Here is a 14,536-nt window from a genome sequence, read left to right on the forward strand (position 1 = left end):
GAGACACTTGTAACAAGGGTTACAGGTGTACTTTTCAACGTAGCATCATCATCATCAGAATCAATCATCGCCAATTCTGAGCCAAACCAACCACACTACAGCGAGACCGAAGGTGGTGGTGGCGGCGGCGGCGGCAACGGGTGCGACGAACAGTAGCAACAACAGCAGCCAGAGCATCCAAGCACGCCAGTAGTTTCGTTAAGTATATTCCATTCGCTCTATTGTTTCCCCCATTCCTCGTGTATCACGTGGTTGTTGTTTTTCTGCCTAAATTCCCAGTGGTTTCCAAACTAAGGTTTACGGACCAAGGTGATCAACTTTTTTTTTTCGCTTTATTTTTTTTCGGTTTATTTTTTCTTTCTTCTTCGGTTTATTTTTATATATATATTTTTTATTTTTTTTTTGTGGTTATTTTTATTTATTTTGAATATGTGGATTATTCCTTTTGCATCACCGAACAAAGATTGTTAAGTTCAAGGTTGTTTTTCGCTTCGCCTTTGTCTCTCTCCCGGTGTTGTGATTCTTTCGACCAAATAGGGGAGGTGTGTACAAAATAGTCCACTAATCAATTAAGTTTTTTTTCTCACATATTTTTTCTGTTTTTTTTTTTTAACTTTATTTTTGTTTTGTTTTTGTTTTTGTTGGACGAATCGGATGGAGGCGATACGCCTCCTAAAGATCTCGTTGCTCGAACGCGGTTTTATCAACCATCTTCGGCTGGGCCTTGGGTTGTCTATTTCCGGCGCAAAAATAAGATTTTGAATGTGCTCTCGATCTCTAGAGAGCTGACGCGTAAATATCCTGGGACCGTTATTCACCAAGTGAAGCAATCCAAGCTGCGTGTAACTGCACCTAGTTACAAAGCAGCGAATGAGATTGCTCAGCATGAAGCTTTTACTGTGGAATATTATGTGTATATTTTGGCCAGATAGGTTGAGGTGGAAGGGAAAATCATCGACGCGAGTCTGACATGCGAAGACATTAAGACTGGCAAAGGCGTTTTTGAGAACCGGTCCATTCCTGATGTGGCTATACTGGATTGTAAACAATTACAATCAGTTTCCATGGAAGGAAATAAGAAAGTGGTTTCGCCGTCAGCCTCGTTTCGTGTAACTTTTCCTGGTTCCGTTCTCCCGAAATTTGTTTGCATTGATAGTGTTTTTTACCCAGTGCGCCTTTACGTGCCGAAGGTATTCAATTGTACCAACTGCAAACAGCTTGGTCATAGTGCTAGCTTTTGCGACAACAAGCCCCGTTGTGGCAAATGCAACCAAGCTCATTTGGAAGATGATTGCACACAGGAAGCTGAAAAATGCAGCTACTGTCGTGAGGATCTTCATGACTTGCAGAAGTGCCCGGCATACAAAAGGCGCATTCGAAATGAGAGTCGCTCCATTGTGAAGCGCTCCAAGAAGACATATGCGGAAATGGTAAAATCTTTAAAAACGTCCGCAGAAGAGTCTTCATCAGCCATCCCAGTTGGTAACTCTTTTCAAGAGTTGTCTTCCGATGAAGCGAACGACGGCGAAACCGATGGGGGAGATTCTTCGGAGGTACACGCACCCGGAAAAAGGAAGTCTCCATCTTCTCCAGGACTGCGCCGTAAGGTAATGAAATCTTCCCTCAAAGGTTTGCCTAATCCCAAAGGAAGTGGGGCAAATTTGAAAATACCGAAAAACCAGGTCTTTGATGCTTCCGTCCCGTGTTGCAGCAAAGATCTGCCGCCCCTGCCTCCACCGACTAAATACACTTCGAAAAGAAGCTCTAGACAAGATAGCAAGAAAAAAGCTACTGAAGTCCCTCGCTCTTCTTCGAAAACCCCCCGGGCTAAGCGAGGACTGATAACTTTTACGGCCCTTGTGGATCGCATATGTAATGCTCTCGGAGTTTCAGACTCATTCAGAGGCATACTCGACCTTTTTCTCCCCGCAATAGAAGAATATCTCAGGGAATTGACTATCTCGTGGCCCCTCCTTGCTTCGATCATATCTTTCGATGGATAATTCATCAAGTGAGGTAAAAGATATAATCACTGTGCTACAGTGGAACTGTCATAGTCTAAAACCTAAATTAGACACATTTAAGTTTTTGCTTCACAATTCCGATTGTGATATATTTGCACTTTGTGAAACATGGCTTTCTTCCGAAGATAATCTCAACTTCTACGATTTTAACATTATACGCCAGGATCGAGATGATAATTACGGGGGTGTGCTTTTAGGGATCAAAAAGTGCCATTCATTCTACAGAATTCCCATCCCGACTCATCCAGGCATAGAAATCGTTGCTTGCCAAATAAACGTAAAGGGTAAAGATCTTTGCGTAGCTTCTGTTTATATTCCTCCAAGAGTTTCAATAAACCGCCGTCATCTTTGGAACGCGGTCTCCATGCTCTCATTCCCGGTTTTAATACTGGGTGATATGAATTCACACGGTACTGGATGGGGCGAATCTTATGACGATTATAGAGCGGCTATTTTCTATGACTTATGCGACGATTTCAACTTGAACATTTTGAACACAGGTGAAGTGACACGTATTTCATCCGACGGCAAAGAAAGTCGCATTGACCTATCTTTGGGTTCAAGTTCACTATCATTCGATTGCATGTGGAAGGTGATTGATGATCCCCATGGTAGTGATCACTTGCCCATAATAACCTCTATCAGAAATAATTGTGAAAGGTCAGAACAGTCAATTCAGGTTCCTTTTGACCTCACTAGGAATATCGATTGGCAAAAATTTGCATCAGCGGTAACTTTGGGTATCGAATCATTCAACACTCTCCCACCGTTGGATGAGTATCGATTCCTAACAGAATTGATTTATAAAAGTGCATTAGAATCCCAAAAACAACGAGTTCCAAGTGCATCCTTCAAAAGACGACCAGCCACACCTGGTTGGGATGATGAATGCACTCAGTTGTATCGAGAAAAATCTAATGCCTTTAAAGCTTTTCGTAGATATGGTACCTCAGAACTTTATTTAGAGTACTCGAAGCTCGAAAAAAGACTGAAGAATCTTATTAAAGCGAAGAAGCGTAGCTATTGGCGACGTTTCATCGATGGCCTCTCACGAGAAACTTCAATGACGACGCTTTGGAGAGTGGCTCGCAACATGCGAAACCGCTCAACCTCAAATGAGAGTGACGAATACTCCAATCGTTGGATATTCAACTTCGCAAAAAAGGTCTGTCCAGACTCAGTTCCAGCTCATCCGCCTTTTTGGGAAACTCCAAGAGACGATTCTTTGGACAGACCATTCACTATGCTGGAATTTTCTATGGCTCTTCTTTCATCAAACAACTCCTCTCCGGGACGCGATATGATTAAGTTCAATCTTCTTAAAAATCTCCCCGATATCGCTAAAAGACGGTTGCTTGACCTGTTCAACTCATTCATGGAACACAACATTGTTCCACCTGAATGGCGACAGGTCAAAGTAATAGCTATTCAAAAGCCTGGGAAACCAGCGTCCGATCACAACTCATACCGCCCGATTGCTATGTTATCATGTTTAAGGAAATTGTTAGAAAAAATGATCCTTTCGCGACTTGACCACTGGGTCGAATCAAACAATATGCTTTCCAGTACTCAATTTGGCTTTCGCAAGGGCAAAGGAACAAATGATTGTCTAGCGTTGCTTTCATCAGATATTCAACTAGCCTTTGCTGACAAGGAGCAATTGGCTTCGGTTTTCTTGGATATTAAGGGCGCTTTTGATTCAGTTTCCATAGAAATATTGTCAGAAAACTTGCACAATAGTGGACTTCCTGGAACATTGAATAATTTCTTGTACAATCTGTTGTCAGAAAAACACATGAGCTTCACTCTCGGTCAACTGACAACTTCCAGAATTAGCTATATGGGCCTTCCCCAAGGCTCATGTCTAAGTCCCTTGCTTTATAATTTTTATGTTAAAGATATTGACAACTGTTTGGAAGAACCATGCACGCTTAGACAACTTGCAGATGATGCTGTGGTCTCTATGAAGGGCCCACGAGCGGAAATCCTGCAAAGACCATTGCAAAATTCCCTTGATAATCTATCCATTTGGGCTAGAAATTTAGGGATCGAGTTTGCGCCGCAAAAAACTCAACTGGTTGTATTTTCTAGGAAGCGGAATCCAGCCCAACTGAAGCTTAAGCTTTTGGGAACAGACATCGACCAATCTTTGACTACAAAATACCTTGGGGTCTGGTTTGATTCAAAAGGCACTTGGCGAACCCATATTAGGTATGTAACGGAAAAATGCCAACAAAGGATCAATTTTCTACGAACAATTACCGGAACATGGTGGGGTGCTCACCCGGATGACCTCATAAAACTCTATAAAACAACCATTCTCTCTGTTCTAGAGTATGGCTCTTTCTGTTTTCTCTCAGCAGCAAACTGCCACCTGATTAAATTGGAACGACTTCAATATCGTTGTTTGCGTATCGCCTTAGGGTGTATGCACTCGACACATAATGCGAGCTTAGAGGTTCTGGCAGGGGTTTTACCACTACAGAACCGATTCTGGGAGCTCTCGCTAAGAATACTTATTAAGTGTGGAGTGAGCAACACACTCGTCATCGAAAACTTCGAAGAATTGCTTAAACTGAATACTCAGTCGAAATTCATGAGAGTATATCTCTACTATATGTCGTCTGACATTAGCCTTCCGTGTTATAACCCTCCACGTGTACGCTTCACCAATGACAGTTCCTCTGTTGAATACGATCTGACCATGAAACAAGCTATTCATGGAATTCCAGATCAACTTCGATGTATAACTATCCCACGTATTTTTAATGCAAAGTACCAGAATGTCGATTCCTACAGGAGATATTTCACTGACGGGTCCCGTATCAATGGATCCACTGGCTTCGGTGTCTTCAATGAAAACTCTTCCGCCTTCCGAAAACTTCAGGAACCTTGCACGGTTTATGTTGCTGAGCTGGCAGCAATCAACTTCGCTTTGGGGATGATCTCAAATATGCCCGCAGACCACTTCTTCATCTTCTCGGATAGTCTCAGTTCTATTGAGGCACTCCGATCGATGAAACCTGTTAAGCATGCATCTTACTTTCTTACAAAAATAAGAGAGCAGATGTGTGCACTGGTCGAAAGATCATATAAGATTACCTTTGTATGGGTCCCCTCACATTGCCTAATTTATGGCAATGAGAAGGCGGACTCTCTCGCAAAGGTGGGCGCTGAGGAAGGTGAGATTTATGATAGACGAATTTCACACGATGAATTTTTTCATTTAGTACGTCAAAGTTCTCTTCACGGTTGGCAAAGCGATTGGCTAAATGGCCAACTGGGACGGTGGTTACATTCCATAATTCCTAGAGTTTCCTTGCGAGCCTGGTGGAAAGGTTTGGACGTAAGTCGAGATTTCATTCGCGTGATGTCAAGACTTATGTCCAACCATTACTCGCTAGATGCACATCTACACAGAATTAACCTCGCGCTGAGCAATGTTTGTAATAGGTGTGGTTCCGGTTATGATAACATCGACCACGTAGTTTGGCAGTGCCCGGATATGGACGCCTCCAGAGCGCAACTTTTGGATACCCTTGTGGCCCGAGGTAGACAACCCTATGTTTCAGTTAGAGATGTGTTGGGCACCCACGATTTCATTTATATGGTCGCAATTTACGATTTCCTTCGCCTGTCTTGTATAAAAGTTTAATTCTCTTGTGTTCTCTTCTCCAGATTTTTTTTTTTTTGTGTTGTCCCTTTTGTGTTGGATTGAGGATCCTGGCCATCCGGCAGACGAAGACCTGCATGAATTTGGTACCAACGCCATGATACGTTAATCGAGCTACCACAATATACCTCCCGGATGAGCAGCAGAGAACCCTGATCTCAATCCCTACCATGTCCCTCCTTAAAAAATTGTGACCACTAACCTCGAGTTGCCACGAGTACCCTGGCTCCATCCCTTACTAATTTTGGTACTAAAAAGTAAATAAATTGTAAAAGTACAAAAGTAAGAGGTTGTTTCCGAGATACAACCGCCAAGTTGACGTTGGATAACGTTAGCTTCATCTATTTCCTGGCTCGAGACCGGCACAAACTTATGAGAGATTTCTACTGATAAAAATCCAATCAATTTTCATATTATTTGTTGCATGTCAATTCCGTCCTATTGTGGACATTGTGTGTTAGCACAGAAAATCTGTCGTGTAAGTTTGGTTCGGATAACACTTCAACACCGATAGACCGTTATACTCGAAGAAGTTCCGCACCATGAAGAACTTTTTCTGCTTCGTAGTGGTATCCGGAGAAATGTAGAGACATCATACCGAAGGACATCCAACTGACTCGTCGTATCCGTGGAGAACGCGCTTAAATTGAATTGCAGTACAATTTCAAACAAAATGGGTCATTCAATGTAAAAGAGTTACAACCAGAGACAGTGTTGTTCAGACTCATTTCCCCGAAAATAACATTTTCCGAACTACGAAGCCACGAACTACTACAGCCATGCTCTATCCTCCTAAGATAGAAAAGCAGATGGTTAAGCTTGAGTACTGCACACAAAATCGATCAATTTTGATCCCGGAGAGCCACAATTCAAGTTTCGGTGAAATGAAATGAGTGAGTGAGTGAGTGCGAATCATTTCACCGAAACTTGAATTGCGGCCCACCGAGATCGAAACTGTCGGATCCCATGTGCAACACTTAAGCCCAACCACCTCCCCCTCCATCTCAGGAATACAACGCACAGTTATAACAGTTCATGGCTTCACAATTCGAATTTCGGGGAAATGAGTCTGGTCAACACTGACCAGAGACACTTCATCTATAACTATTAATTGATTTATTAATTTATTTATCAATTATAATGTTGGTTGATTAGTTTTCTAGTTAGCTGTTGCTGATTAGTTTTAGCTCTTTGTTTGACAAATTGATACTCTGATCGCTCTAGCATGCATTTGCATGTAGGTAGCGACGATGACAACGGAATTTTTCAAAGTACAGTCACCCCACAATTATGGATAGCACACAGGTATGGATCAGAGTTGGAATAAAACGGGAATATCTCATCAAATACAGGTGCAATTTAGCAGAACACATTTTACCTACGTTAACCATAAATCTGTACAGCATCGTAATCAATCATAATATGCTTAAGTATATTTTTTCCGTCCGTATGAAATAAAATGTCAACCGTATTCCCAGAAGCGTTGATTCATATCTTTGGGGCATTGAAACCCATACCACAGTTGAATCAAAGATAAGACGATTCCGAAAGAAACGCCAAAACGTATGCTTTCCCTAACACACCATTCGTTTACTTCGCAGATAAATTGCTGTTATAGTGTTTTGATCCATGATATGAGTCGATTTGATCCATAATAGAATCCTCCTCTCCCACTGATCCACATCTGTGGGGTGGACATCGTTTGGAATTTCTATTGAAATCGACACTTTTTGGTAAATAACCGAGAATTTTGAGCTGTATTCTCGAAAACAACTATTTTCTACATGGTCAGGAAGGTAATTTTAATTTGTACAGTATCACCATGTGTTTTAATCATATTTTGTTCTGAAAAATGACCCTTAGTTGATCCATAACTGTGGGGTCACTGTAAGTAAAGTTTGTAAGGATGCTTAAAATATATCCCCGAGCCCGATTTCATCTTCTAAACTGGTACCAATTAGCTCATACGGTTGAAATAATTAAATTTCTGTTAGATATCAGGTTTTTCCTTAAGAAATTGCCTACATCTAGGCGTTTTTATCACAATTCTTGAAATTAACTATTCATTATTTCTTTACATATTGCATTATTAAGCATTTTGCAAGAATATTCGAATTCAGGGAGCTCATATTCATTATGTAGAGTCGTTTCAAAAAATAACAATAATCGCATTGACAAGTGATCAATTTCACCCCGAAATGGGATTCCCCGATTTTCTATTTAAGGGATGATTTTTAGCACTAAAACCACATTTGTTATAACATTTTGGCACATGAGCCAAAGAGGTTGACCGTCGTACTTGTATTCAGTTGTTTGGCATTTTCAACATGATTGAAAACAGACACGAAAAACCATGAAAAATGATCAATTTCACCCGAAATTACGGCACATGTAAACTTCAAAACGTCAAAACCTTATAACAGCAAGAAAAATGTGCTTTTCTATGAAAAATAAGACATGCCTCGATATTTACCTATTTTTCAATAGTTTAGTCATGAAAATCAATAGTTTTCATTATTTGAGTAGATTCGTAGAAAGATTTGCAATCGATTGGTGCAAGAATCTTGAAAATTTATGCGGGCGTTAGTAAGTTATTAACAGTCAAAATCTAACCACTTTTCGTGACGCGAGCGATTTTTCGTTTTTCGAAATTGTACCCCAGTATGTTGCCGTAAGACGTTATCCAACGTCAAAAAATGAGTTTCGGCTCCGTAGAGCGTTAAACGCGATTGAGCCCCAAATAAATGAAATAGATAAAAAAAAGAACAATGATACATTCGGTCGCAGTATTTGTTTCCATTAAACACGTTTGTCAGAATCTTGTTTTATGCCAAACGTCCATTATGCCTAACGGCCTTTTGCATAACGTCTTTATGTGGGATATACTCATGATTTATAAGAAAGCGATCATTAACTTAAAATGAGAATTGTTGGAGATTCTGCCTGAGAAATTCCGGCTACACAAAACGTTGCCGTTCATCTGTTTGGTACGAGCCTCAATGATTTATTTGCGCGAAGAGCAATCCCAAATGTTACACTTATGGTTGCCTTCGAAATTTGCGCATACATACATTTTGGTATCTTCCTTCACACGACAGACGTCCTTAGCGTGAGAAGAACCTCCGCAAATAATACCTACACTCTTAAAAATAATGAAAATTACTGTGGACGTAATTCTGGTTATGACTGAATGATACATGATGTAAGTGATGGAACGACACAAAAACGTGTCCTTGAAGATGTGTTGAACAAAAAATGTAATTTTACATGTTAGAGGACACGAAAACAATGGGACTGTTATCGATATTTCCCGAATCAGACACTAATGTAATTTCAATCCGACACAAATTTACGTCATTTGGCTCGCTTCTTTTATGTGCATCCAAAAAGACGTAAATCACAACATTTTTTGGTACTGTGTACATTTAGCATCCATGCTGCAATGACATCTCTTTTGAAACCGACGGCACTGAGTGGGGTTATGAAAATTAGCTTCAGGTTTCTGGAGATGTTTTCATGTCATACGGACATCGAATATAGATCTTGCGTTTTCTAAAGGTTAAATATCATTGCGATCAATTTTGTTGAAGTGAACTAAATTAATTCTTTAGAAGGACCTTTCCGAAGAATGTCTGATTTTGGTTCTCTTTATCATAATGATTACTTGGACTGGGAAAAATCCAAGCAAATCATTTCTTCCATTTTTGGTTTCTTCAGGTGACTTATAGTCACTTGAGAGTCCTTTAAAGACGAACATGAAGAAACGTTCAGTTTTGTCGTCATAAGTATAAAATTTATGCTTTTTCTCTTCAAGATGTTTGAGAAGATGTTCGTGATGTTTAAGAGTTTCCGGCAAAACGCGACAGTCTCTTCTCTTTTTTTTTTCAGGTTACTGACAGTTTTAAAGCCTACTTTTTGGAAGGAATTTGTGAATTCAGAGGTTCATCTTTCCTTTTGTTTGTGGTTGCAATCATATTCAGTGAATAAACGAAAAAAGAAGTGACCTTCTAAGAGGTTTTTTTTTCATTATAACCGGTAGCTTTCGCTAACGGGTCCAAATCGTAGGCACGGGCTCAAATAAACACTTGCACTGAAAGCACTGAAAATTATTTTTTTATTACTTTAGGTAGTTTTAAAAAACATCCAAGAGCAGAAAAAAATTATGTACGCACAACACGAGGGTACAATGCGCACTGAATGATCAGTTTCTGGGCTGTTTGCCCACTATGCACCAGTGCATTCTAGAATATTTTCATCGCTTTGACAAGATAACGTTGCACACTTCGCTCCATCCGATAGTCTCTAGTGAAAATGATGTTCACGAAGAATCAAATCGAATTGTGTTTCCTGTTCAACTTTGAGTGACAGCATCCTGCTTACGTTACCATTCGCACCGCACCGACTAACTTTTTCACCACTAGTGGGGCAAAAGTTCGACCTTAGAAAGTGGAATAATCAATATTTCTAGCAAAACTACGTTAGAAAATTAATACATACCACACAATGAACTTTCACATATAAGTTACAATTTTTCTGAGCTATCTTGTGTCAAAATATTTACCTAGTTTAAGTTATATGTAATAGTTTCAACATTCTTCTTCTTCTTTCTGGTGTTACGTCCCTACTGGGACAGAGCCTGCTTCTCAGCTTTCTTATGAGCACTTCCACAGTTATTAACTGAGAGCTTAATATGCCAATGATCATTTTTGCATGCGTATATCATGTGGCAGGTACGAAGATACTCTAAGCTCTGGAAAGTCGAGAAAATTTCCAACCCGTAAAGATCCTCAGCTTGGTCTTGCTGTATAGCTGTGCGTTTACCGCTACGGCTATCTGGGCCCCCAGTTTCAATATTAATAGTTCTTATGATAGGCCTAACAATACCCTCACATAAAAAAATCGGAAAAGATTTTATTTGGCCCATGCAATTTCTACGTCTAAAATTAACAAATAGCCATAACTTTTCCAAAACTCGATCCATTTCGATAAATTTTGAAATGAAAGTAAATTAATTGAATTACATTTGAACCACCATAACATTTAAAACATTTGCTTTGAATCTTTTGCCACACTTTACTCTACTAGGCATCGATCTCACACTCTCGCAGGCTGCATATCTGAGTTGACAGGTAAAGATCGAGGCCCTGAATGGGGGGTCGATGTTTCGGATAAGCTCTACATGATTTCTCCGAAACACAAATTGAAAAGGATGCCCGGAGATGAGGGCAAATTTTGTACTCACTCGTTACCCCTGTTTTGGGTTGGAAAACCGTGTGGGGGAAAGCAAGAAGGGGCTGAGATTCGCAGCGAACCAGCATCAACCGATGATGGTTTACGTGCGGGCCGGGTATGAAAATTCACGCGAATTTCACGCCCCGATTGCCGTATATCAATATTAGCGTTTAGCTCGTCCATGACTTATTCATCCGAAATTAAGTCATCCTAGCATGTACACAATGCGGGCAGGTTCTGAAGGGTCACAGCGGGTGGAAACGATGGGGCAGTTTGTTTTTCCCCGTAATAGCATCACAGACGGCTGCCTTCGGGTTTTGCACAACGGGATTGGGGATTTTTGGGTCGTTTTTAGAGGAAGGCCAAACCTTTTTCTGTTTATGTTTGTGACTGCACGTTAGGGGTATTCCTAAGAAAAGGTGAATGTATGTAATGTGGAACTTTGTAATGCCTAAATGTATGGATAACAATTGCTTTAGTACCCAAGACATGAATTGGCGCGCTTTGTTGAAAAGTACACTGCAAGGCACAATTTGCTCGCGTCCTGGAAGGTTGGAAAATAAGGAAACACAAGAACTGTTCTAATTCTAGGAGAAAAGCTCTGCAGAAAATTCAAAATAAAATTTTGGAAGTGATTCTGGAGCTCTTTCCCTGGTATAGTACTAATGAGTTACAGAGAATATCCTATGTTGGAACATTGGAACAATTAATTATAAATTTTAAACAAAAATCGTTCCCGTCTTCTATTGACACGAGGGATTTGAATTCTAAACTTGTAACCAACTCAGTTATTGGGTCACCAAGTGGCTCGGTAGCTTAGTTGGTAAAGCGCTCGTCTAGCATACAAGTGTCCTGGGTTCGAATCCCAGCCGAGCACGTGGATTTTTTTCATAATTTCACCCATAATTTGTCCATCTTTACCACGCGTAATGAGTTAATTAATTTTCGGTACTGAATACTTTCCAGTACCGGTACTTCGGTACCAAAAAATGTTCGGTATTACCGGTACTTTCGGTACCGGTACTACCGGTACTAAAACCCTAATCAGGCCAATGATTAACGCCACATTTCTGAATTCAACCGCCAAAAACAATCAGCACTGAAGTAGAGAGGCAAACCCCGCCCACATAAGTATAGCAGCGCATGTTTGAACATACGTGACACGAATCACGACCCCGTAGTTCTAGCCCTGTTAGTGATATGTTTATTTAATAATTTGGAGCGAGCTGCCAAAGATGCTCGGTTTGCTATTATTAGACTTGCATGTTTGTAAACGAAGTATCATTGGGTATCAGAAATACAAATAGTGACTAATTGGGTTAATGTGTTCACTATAGATGAATTAATAAATCATAGGGTCGACTTACCAATAGCCGACCAGTTTAGGGAAAGTATTTGTATAAAATTGAATAATAAACCAAGCGATATTATTTTTACGTCACCATTTGAAAGCTTTTCAGTTTTTGAAGTTATGGGACTCGAGAAATGACTGAAATTCATTATTTACTTGTTTGAAATTTATGGATATTTTTGTAATTTAGCTCTCTGGTCGTGTTACTTAACAATCCGTTGTTATAGCATGTTAGGAGTAATATATATCACACGAGATTGCAGATAATTATTTTTTCTTCCGTAGGAGCTTCGTCTTTCTTTGGCGATATTTCTCTAGTTGCTCGAACGTTTAGGGTCGCCAGGTCCTCTCTCACTGCGTATTGCCAGCGTATCGTGGTCGCCGACTATTACCTGGTTCCTTGCTTAATATTATTTTCGCAATTCTTTCTTCCGACTTTCGCACTAAGTGACCAGCCCACTGAAGTCTGTCGTATTCCACATGCTTGATAATATTCGCATCTTTGTACACTCGATACAACCTGGGATTCATGCGTCTACGCCACACACCATTTTTTGGTTTCGATGATGCTTCTGATGAGCGCGAACAAACTATGAACCATATTCTACCAAGAATAAAAGTATATCTTTAAGAAATTCCAAAAATTATTTGCCTAACTTCCAACAGATTTGTGGCAAAACTTTTGAAACCATTCTTCTATATTCCTTGAAGAGTTATAGAAAAATCAATTTCCTCCAGGAATATCGAAAAGAGGCTTGAAAGCTTTTGCTACAAATCTCTTGGAAATTAGTTTAATAATACTGTGACATTTGTTCATACTTTCAACGTGAATTTCTCATGTAGTACAACAATTCCTCCCATGTCTAATTTTTATCCACAAATTTATTCTGAAATATGTTCTTGGATTTAACTAAAAAAAGTTTTCCTCACAATTCCTCTAAAAAATCGTGGATTCTGTCAAATATTATACTGAGATATTTCACAGACAATACAATAAATTCCTCTGTGAAATCCTCCAAGTTTACTCGAAGTTCATCAAAAGTCCTTCAGAAATATTTCCAAAATATGTCACAAATTAAAACAGAAATTGTTGTTTTTTTCCTTAAATTCTACTTAGTCCCCGAATTATCTACGAAAAGTATTTTTGGAATGTTTCTTGCCTTCGAATGTTCAGAGTAAAATAATCCGATTCAGTAGGGATTTATTGGGAAGTTCATAAAAAAATTCAAAGAATTATTCTTAAAATAGTTCTTTTGAAATAATTTTATCAATTATTGAAAGTGACTTTGAATTTTGAAAAATAAAATTCCAGAGTGGAATTCCTAGAGGCTTTCTGGCGAAATTCTGAGGAACCCAGAAGTCAAATATTCTGTTAGTTTTGAAGGACAATTTCAAAAGAAGATTCTGATGTAACTTTTTTTTTCGAATTCGTTGTTTTTTATTCATCAGAGAGGTTTCAATTATCCTGTAGTCATTCACCTCTAGAGAAAAGATTAAAAATGAACACTTATCTCTCGTTGATCCTAGGTATTGTCGTTTCTCCTTCATTCGCGTAACACTTTGAAGAATCTAAAACAAAAACATAAATTTTAGGAGTTTTGAAAAGTTGCAGGATTCTCATAAGGAGGCATCCACAAATTACGTAACGTTCAAGGGGGAGGGGGGAGTAGGCTCAAGCGTTACGGCTCATACAAAAATTTGAAAAATTTCTTACAAAAAGCGTTACGGAGGGGGGAGGGGGTCAATAATTTCCAATTTTAGCGTTGCGTAATAAATGGACGCTACCTCAGAATAGCTCCTGATTTCTGAAATTCCATTGAAAATTTCTCAATAAATTTTAAAAGTAATGCTAATTTTTTCTTCATGATTCATATTTAATATAATGAATAAGACATTGTTTCGTCTGCGGACAAAGACGATAATATTAATCGATTTATTACCATCGAGGGGCAGCGTGCCTACTCAGTGGGTAATGAAAGAAGCTATATACAAAACATTCAAATTAGGCATGCCTTTTATAGGCGCAAAGTACAGAAGACAATTCATTTCTTTTAACGCGCAGTGTTTAACAGAATTGGCGCGTTTGCTTGTTGGCGCCAAACGATGAAGCATCACGCTGGGCTGACCACTTAGAGAGGTGGCGTCTTCGACAAAGTTGTTCAGTAGCTCAAGGACTATCGTTATAAAAGCTATGAGATTCAGAATTCTGCCATCAGGCGGCGCTAGCTAATGAACAACTTTGCCGAAGGCGCCATC

General features: G+C 39.5%; 1 protein-coding gene and 1 non-coding gene across 8 annotated transcripts in view; both read left to right on the top strand.

Moving 5' to 3' along the window:
• LOC5577718 (high affinity cAMP-specific and IBMX-insensitive 3',5'-cyclic phosphodiesterase 8) overlaps nt 1–14,536 on the top strand; it is a 730,891-nt gene that overhangs the window by 166,770 nt on the left and 549,585 nt on the right. The gene's annotated exons all lie outside the window — the stretch shown is intronic.
• On the top strand, nt 11,735–11,806 carry Trnaa-agc. The gene has a single exon. It is a non-coding gene; the product is annotated as a tRNA-Ala (tRNA).

The sequence above is a fragment of the Aedes aegypti genome, chromosome 2 (assembly GCF_002204515.2).
Source record: "Aedes aegypti strain LVP_AGWG chromosome 2, AaegL5.0 Primary Assembly, whole genome shotgun sequence".
NCBI lineage: Eukaryota > Metazoa > Arthropoda > Insecta > Diptera > Culicidae > Aedes > Aedes aegypti.